Source organism: Bufo bufo, chromosome 1 (assembly GCF_905171765.1).
Source record: "Bufo bufo chromosome 1, aBufBuf1.1, whole genome shotgun sequence".
NCBI classification, from domain to species: domain Eukaryota; kingdom Metazoa; phylum Chordata; class Amphibia; order Anura; family Bufonidae; genus Bufo; species Bufo bufo.
The window spans coordinates 51,553,159-51,562,332 of record NC_053389.1 but is presented as its reverse complement, the minus strand read 5'-3'; positions in this window follow the sequence as shown (position 1 = coordinate 51,562,332).

The window sequence follows — 9,174 nt, the reverse complement described above, 5'->3', positions numbered from 1 at the left end:
CCCTACAGCTGTTTACGACCACAATGGGGTGTTTCTGTAAACTACAGAATCAGGGCCATAAATATTGAGTTTTGTTTGGCTGTTAACCCTTGCTTAGTTACTTGGAAAAATGGATTCAAATGGAAAATTTGCCAAAAAATTGAAATTCTGAAATTTCATCTCCATTTGCCAATAACTCTTGTGGAACACCTAAAGGGTTAACAACGTTTGTAAAATCAGTTTTGAATATTTTGAGGGGTGTAGTTTCTTAGATGGGGTCACTTTTATGGAGTTTCTACTCTAGGGGTGCATCAGGGGGCTTCAAATGGGACATGGTGTCAAAAAAAACAGTCCAGCAAAACCTGCCTTCCAAAAACCATATGGCATTCCTTTCCTTCTGCGCCCTGCCGTGTGCCCGTACAGCGGTATACGACCACATATGGGGTGTTTCTGTAAACTACAGAATCAGGGACATAAATATTGAGTTTGGTTTGGCTGTTAACCCTTGCTTTGTAACTGGAAAAAAATTATTAAAATGGAAAATCTGCCAAAAAAGTGAAATTTTCAAATTGTATCTCTATTTTCCATTAATTCTTGTGGAACACCTAAAGGGTTAACAAAGTTTGTAAAATCAGTTTTTTTTTTAAATCAAGTCGTTTTTATTGAAAAAATAAATACAGAGTGTTACAACAAACAATTCGTTGTTTTTTCTTTCTTACTTTATCCACCATGTGGAGTCAGAGTACAACAGTAACCGTACCAATAACGACACATAGTTTATCCAATATCAGTACATAATGTGTATACATGTTAAAACAAATATTTGAAACCAAGGATTATACATATCTAAATCCCCCCCAAATCCCTTCCCCCCCCCCCCACCTTGCCTAACGCCCCCCTCCCTTATAACTAGTCTTGATTTTGACGAGCCTATATAACCACATGAGTGTGAGATAACCAATCACTCCACAATTTATCAAACTTTTGCGGACATCCTCTCTTCACATACACCCCTTTTTCAAGTATCATCATGTCATTCACCTTCCGTTCAAACTCACTCAGTGTAGGCGGACTTCCCTGGATCCACCTCATAGCAATCAGTTTCCTGGCCACATATAGCAACCTCCCCACAGCTACCTTAATCGATTCATTCCCTCCAATCTCAGACACATATCCCAGTACACACACCTTTGGGTCCTTTTGGATTCTCAATGTCATTCTGCTATTAATCATATTTCTTACCTCCTCCCAATAATTACCAATTACTGGGCAAGACCACAGCATATGTAACAAATCCGCCCCCTCTTCCATACATTTTGGACACCTGTCATCAATTCTTACTCCAACCTTTTTTAGAAACACCGGTGTTTTGTACACTCTATGTATAATAAATAGCTGGGATAGTTTGCCCTGTTCGCTCAAGGACACCTTGGGGACCCCTTCCAATATATCTTCCCACTTGTCTTTAGACATAACCCCCACGTCAGCCTCCCATTTTTTCATTCTTGAGAGCGGAAACCCCTCCAGGAATTTTTCCAATAACAGAGCATACAACTGTGATATCAGCTCTCTTTTTCCTCCTCCTGACGGGAGAACAAGCTTATGAACCACCTCCATTTGAGCTATCACACATCCTTTCCGCAGTGTGACCTCAAGGGCATGCCTCATTTGGAGATATTTATAAAACCACCCCCTAGGAATATTAAATTCCTGCTGCAGGTTTTGAAATGACTTACATATCTTGTCCTTGATTAATTGGCCAATTCTCGTCACTCCATAAGTTCCCCAATTCCTAAGTCCTGGTATGGCAAAAAATTCGGGCAACAGATGATTCTTTCCAATAGGGGAAAGTTCACTAATTCCACCTACACCTCTTAGCTGCTTCACCTTTGCCCAAACCTTTTTCATAAGTTCAATAAGAGGGAGTTTTTCTCTCCCAGCATGCATTCCTGAGCCTTCCAGAATGCCCATGAGGTCCCGACTGCCCAACCAGTGTTGCAATATCTGCCCTGTCATATCTGGAGCTTGTAAATCAATCCATCCCTTAAAGTGTTGACATTGGGGAGCCAGAAAGTAAATCCATGCATTAGGGACAGCCAGGCCCCCTTCCGACTTAGGATATTGCAATGTCTCCAGTTTAATCCTAGCCTGCCCATATTTCCAAGTGAGATCCCTAAATATAGAATGAATTTTCTTGAATCTATCCTGGGGGATCCATACGGGAGCATTATTCAGTACATACAGCAACTGGGGCATCATAACCATTTTTAAAAGGTTAACTCTACCTACCACCGAAAGAAAGAGTCTACACCATGACCTTACTTTAAGCCTGAAAGTAGCCAGCAATGGGGATAGATTAAGGTCTTCAAAATCCGATAGTCTCGGTGTTATATATAGTCCCAGATATTTAAATTTATCCACCCATGGCACCAGGCTATCTACTTGTCTGCCTGACAAGGCCTGCCCATCTATTGGCATCAAAGAGGATTTTTGCCAATTTATCTGAAGTCCAGAGAAGCCACCAAATCTGTCAATCAATGCCATGGCCGCATCCAGGGACGCACCAGTATCGCCCATAAAAAGCAGAGTATCATCAGCGTACATAGCCACTTTATTGTGCAGCCCACCGTATCTAAACCCCACTATATTTGTTGATAAGCGAATATGCGCCGCAAGCGGTTCTATTGCGAGAGCAAACAATAAGGGCGACAATGGGCATCCCTGTCTGGTGCCCCTGGCCAGAGCGAAACAATCTGACAACCCTCCATTAGCTCTGATTCTCGCCTTAGGACTAGAGTATAGGACCTTTACCCACTGAATGAACCGTGCTCCAAAACCCATAGTTTTCAAGACCCCCCACAAGTAGCTCCACTCCACACTATCGAACGCCTTGGCGGCGTCAAGAGCAAGCAAGGCCCTGTCTCCACAGTTATCCGCCGGAATATTTAAGCTAGCATACAGCCTACGGAGATTAATAGCCGTCGATTTCCCAGGCATAAAACCCGTCTGGTCCGGGTGCACTATAGTCAGAATTACTTTGGACAGCCTGTTCGCCAACACCTTCGCCAGGAGCTTAACATCAGCTGTGAGAAGCGAAATTGGTCTGTAGGAATCCGGTATTTTAGGATCCTTCCCAGGTTTAGGTATAACCACAATTATAGCTTCCTGCATTGAATGTGGTAACGAACCTGCCTCCAATGAGTGCTCAAGCACCTTAAGTAATTCAGGAAGTAGTATCCCTTGCAGCTTTTTATACACCTCCACTGGGAGGCCATCAGATCCAGGCGCCTTACCATTCGCCATACCCCCAAGCGCAGCTTCCAGTTCCTCCAGTGAAATCGGCTCTTCCAGCCTTACTCTATCCTCCTCTGACAGCCTCGATAGCTGTGCCTCCCCTAGAAATTCATTAAGAGCCTCCTCAGAACTAGAGCCAGTGGAAGCATACAAAGATACATAAAAGCTTTTTAGAATATCTAATATTCCTTTCGTATCCTGGCTACTATTCCCTCTGCCATCTCTCAGTTCCTGGATACAAGAGGAGCCTCTCTGAGCCTGTGATACCACCGACAACAGATGACCCACCTTCTCACCTTCTTCAAAGGATCTCTGACGGTAAAAACTTCTCTTTCTCTCCGCAGCCTGCACTAAATGACACCTCAGCTGCTCCTGAGCAACCGCCAGCGCCTCGCTATTAATCAGGGTGGGGGATCTACCAAACTCTCTCTCCGCCTCAGCCACCAGTACATGCGCCTTAACATCTGCCTCCCTAGACTTAGATTTATGCTTATTAATTTCTTTCATCAAGACTCCCCTCAGAAATGCTTTCATGGCGTCCCAAACACCCGGTACCGAGGCCGTCCCTGTATTAATAGCAAAAAACTCCTTAATTTCAAGAGAGATCCCAGACAGATCACCTAGCACATTTAGCCAATGTGAGTTACACTTCCACAGCCTCGGTCCCTGTCTGAGCACCCCCAGGCACAAGTCAATCTGCACCAAAGAATGGTCAGACAGCGACCGAGGATGATAGACAACCTCCCTAACCAGTGGCAGCATTATATCATTAACAAGGGCCAAATCAATATGCGATAACGAATGATGCGCCGCTGATCTGCATGAGAATTCACGCTTATCAGGGTTACGCAATCTCCATACATCATGCACACCTATTTCACCCATAATATTTCTAAGAGCCACACTCCCCGGTAAACCCCCTGCTCCTTCCACCCGGCATCTATCTAAGGAGTCATTCAGCGTGCAATTAAAGTCCCCAACCAATAGCCACGGCAGCCCAGGGAAGTCCGCCACAAAATCCATAATCTCTCTTATCAATGGGGATGCAAATGGTGGGGGCACATACACAGACACCAGCACCACCTGTATTCCGTCTACCTTACACACAACACACACATATCTACCATCCGCATCCACACATTCCTGCATATGTTCATACCTAATGCTACTATGCACAATCATACTAACCCCTCTAGAGTGAGAAGAATGAGTTAAATGTAACGCATATGTCACCCAATTTTTACTCATCCAGTGTAGATTTTCACCAATCAGATGCGTTTCCTGAAGACAACATATAGCCGGCTGAAACCGCCCCAAGTATTGAAAAACACACTGTCTCTTTCGTGCATCTGCCATTCCTCTCACATTCCAGCTTAAAACTCTAATCACCTGTGACATGGTAGAACTTCAGACCATACTTGGACCTCACATCCCACTCCAACTTCCTCAGCTCATATTTCAAGACCATATCTCTTCCCCCCAACTCCCTACCCAACCATCTCCTCATTGTCCCTTGATTGCCGCAGGATAGTGTCCCGGTCTTTAAAGTGCAGGATCTTCGCCAGTATAGGACGAGGTGGTCTGCCTGGCGGAAGCGGCCGCATGGGGACTCTGTGCGCCCGCTCCACCGCATACAGGGAAGATAGGCCTTTCTCATTAAAAAGCTGATGCAACCATTTCTCCACAAATTCTGTAGCGTTATCTCCCTCCGTCTTTTCTGGCATTCCCACAATCCGCAGGTTGTTCCTTCTGGACCTGTTCTCCAGATCGTCAGTTTTAGCATATAAAGCAGCTATGTCCTTAGCAGTTGTTTTTGCCGCCATTTGCAGAGGCCGAACATCATCTTCTATAGTAGACACCCTCTTCTCCAATTCAGAGGTGCGTTCAGATATCTTGTGTAGGTCGTGCCTAATTATAGACACATCTGACCTCAGGCTACCAACTTGTACAGAGAGCACCTTCAGGGTACTGTTACAGCTAGCCACAGCAGCCATAATATCTTTTAACGTGGGCTCTTCATTAGCCGCATCTTTGGGGCCTACCGTGCTTTTGGCTGGACGTGCAGGGGTTAATGGCGGCCACTCCGCCGCATCCAGGGTCTCCCCCTCCAGGGATCCGTCCTCTTGTTCAGAGGAATTATGCACGTCTGTCTCCTTCTCCTCTGCCCAGTCTCCCACACCGCTATCAGCGCGGGCAAACTTGCTTAACTTTGCGGCCGCACTCTGGCTCAGTTTGGACTGGGAGGCCGGCCCTTCTTCCTCCTCGGCGCCATGCTGGCTCACCTCCGGCCTATCGTATCGCGGCCCCTTGCTGGATTTTCGCGGCATGTCGGAGCACTCAAGATCACCCCCGCACTCTCCGGTCTTCACTCACCCACCAGGTAAGAAAAAATAATCGAAATAGACGTTGCTACCACACTTATGATCAGGATGCCGGCAGGAGCTGTGAGCGGTGCGTCCTACTCCATGCGCTCTCAGGCCACGCCCCCCGTAAAATCAGTTTTGAATACCTTGAGAGGTGTAGTTTTTAGAATGGGGTTGTTTCTATTATGTAAGCCTGGCAAAGTGACTTCAGACCTGAACTGGTCCCTAAAAATTGGGTTTTTAGATTTAGATTTGCTTCTAAATTTCTAAGCCTTGTAACATCCCCAAAAAATAAAATATCATTCCCAAAATGATCCAAACATAAAGTAGACATATGAGGAATGAAAATAAATAACTATTTTTGGAGGTATTACCATGTATTATAGAAGTAGAGAAATTGAAACTTAGAAATTTGCAATTTTTTTAAATATTTTGGTAAATTTGGTATTTTTTTATAAATAAAAATTAATTTTACTAGTGTCATGAAGTACAATATGTGATGAAAAAACAATCTCAGAACGGCCTGGATAAGTCAAAGCGTTTTAAAGTTATCAGCACTTAAAGTGACACTGGTCAGATTTGCAAAAAATGGCCAAGTCCTTAAGGGGTTAAGGGAGGAGCAGACTGTGGAGGCCACTATTAAAGGGGCAGCGGGGTACTGTGAGGTCACTGTTAAGGGAACGGGTGTCATCGCCAGTTCTGTGAGAAGATCTGGCAGACGTTCTTCTTTACCTCTTGTATGATGTTCTTTGTTTTGGTTTCACTTTCTCATCTCCTTTCCTTCTGCCAGATGTCACTTATTTCGACTAATCGTCTTCCTTTATAATCCCTCCCATACTGCCTCACTTACTGGATGAGGTGTTCACTGCTGGAGGCTGCTTCTGCTGTTTGTTCAGATAAGTCATTTACTTTATTGTGTTTCCTTGCTGGCTTGATTCTAGGTGACCCTGACTCCGTCCGTATTAAGTGCAGGGAGCCCGTGGTCGTGTCCCCTCCCTATTTTAGGGTTTTCAGGTGTCACACAGTGTTAGGTACGCGGGCATGCAATCGTCTACCATACAGACCCTTGCATGTGCATAGCAGTCAGGGAGAGCTCTTAGGGTTTTATAGGGCTCACCTATAAGTTCCTTTGTCAGTCGCTCGTTTATTTATATGTTCCAGCTATCTGCTAACTTCATCCGTGACATTATAAACCACCATAACCGTCTTAAGCATGGATCCGGTTTCAGCCTTGATTGACCGCATGCAAGGTCTTTCGCTATAGGTAGCAGATCTCCGTAAAACTGTGTCTCAGTTTCAGGTGACCGGTTCTGCTGGCGTTCATGGAGTTTGTTCGGAGCCTAATATCTCGCTCCCGGATACGTTCTCCGGGGGTAGTGAGAATTTTGTTCGCTTGAGAGAGGCTTGCAAACTCAATTTTTGCCTACTTCCCCATTCCTCTGGTGATGAGGAGCAGAGGATCGGGATCATCATCTCGCTGCTCAGGGATAACGCTCAGTCTTGGGCCTTTTCGCTGCCGGTGGGGGCATGGCACCTCCAATCGGTGGATTAATTTTTTGTAGCCCTGGGGCAGATATATGATGACCCGGATCGTATTGCTCTGGCTGAATCTAAACTGCGTCTTTTATGCCAGGGTAAACAGTCCGCAGAGATATATTGTTCTGAATTTCGGAGATGGGCAGCTGATACTGGTTGGAATGATGCTGCACTCCGAAGTCAATTTTGCCATGGTCTTTCGGAAAGATTGAAAGATGCATTCGCTTTTCATGAGAGACCAGCGTCCTTAGAGTCAGCCATGTCTCTAACTGTTCGTATTGACAGGCGTCTTGTAGAGAGAGAGGAGACTACTCTTTCCTGTCATATTCAGCCCAAGGACAGTGGGGCTGTCTCATTCAGTGCGCAGGGGTCTCAGTCTGTCTCAATCAGGCCATGCAGCTGGGTTTGCTTGCCTCTGATAGTAGAAGATTCAGCTCTCAGAGGAGGGTTTGTTTCTGTTGTGGGGGTATAAATCATTTGGCTAATGTTTGCCCCTCTAAGAGATTCATGGCGTTTTCTGAGGGTAATAAAAACAAAACAAAAAAAAAACCTCTAAAAACTTTCCATTTGCTACTATTGGCAAGGTTGATGCGGAAATTGAAGGTTTGCCGTTTGCTTGTAGTTCCCGTTTTCTCCTACCTGCCAGGGTGGCGCTAGACAGCAAGAACATTTTTTGTGAGATTTTTGTAGATAGTGGAGCAGCTGTCAATCTCATTGATAATCAATTTGCAACAACGCATGGTTTCCAGGTATGCACTTTGGAAAAGGATATACCTGTTTTTGCTATCGATTCCGCTCCACTTTCTCAAAGATCGTTAAAGGGCATAGTTCACAATATCAGTTTGACTGTGGGTGACGCTCATGTTGAGGATATGTCATGTTTCGTCTTAAGCGGATTACCTACTCCTCTAGTGTTGGGGCTACCCTGGCTCACTAAACATAACCCCACCACTGATTGGCATGCAAGGCAAATAAATGGTTGGAGTGAGTTTTGCAGAGAGAATTGCCTCACGGCGTCTCTTTCAGAGGTTTCTACCAAGACTGTGCCATCTTTTCTCTCTGAATTTTCGGATGTGTTTTCCGAGAGTGGTGTCCAGGAGTTGCCTCCTCACCGGGAGTACGACTGCCCTATTAATCTCATCCCAGGCGCCAAGCTGCCAAAATCACGACTATACAATCTCTCCCAACCTGAAAGAGTCGCTATGCGTACTTATATCTCTGAGAGCCTGAGAAAGGGACACATCCGACCCTCGAAGTCACCTGTTGCCGCTGTTTTGTTTTTTTTTGTTAAGAAAAAAGATGATTCTTTAGGACCTTGTCTGGATTTCAGGGCGCTGAACCGTATCACAATTCATGACCCATATCCGCTTTCTCTGATCCCGGACCTGTTTAACCAGATTGTTGGGGTGTTTTGAGAGGACAGTCGAGGAGCATGCGTGCGGACGCACGCTGATGACGTGTGCACCCCCCGTCGGTGATAGTGCCTGAGCCGTGCTGGGTACCGCCTGCCCGCTTCTTGGCTCTCTTACCTGCTGGCCGTCCACTAACCGCCCCATACTGAGGTCCCGCTGCCGGAAGGTCGACATCCCACTGGTGTGGGTGATAAGCACCTGAGGGACCTTTTTGGTAATCCACAGGACGGAGGTGTGAAAGCGGGGGGGTCGGTTGGAGGTGCGTGAGCATTCCTTTCCCTCCCCCCCCTGGAAATCTGGGTGGGGTGGTGTGAACTGGTTTCCCTGCCATATTCGTACTGGAACTGTGATACCCCAACCGGATCCGCTGATTTCATATCCGTACTGGAACTATGATACCAAATCGGATTGATAGCAAGGGGGTGGTAGAGCGGGTTGGAGGGATAGTGGGGGTGATAACAGGTTCTAAAAGAATGCAGGTGGAATCTGTGTGCCCCCCCCCCCCCCCCCACCAAAGTCAGGTCGATACTCAGGTGCTAGACCACGACAGAGGTGGAGAATTGGGCTACAAAAGTCAGCTAGTGCTATAA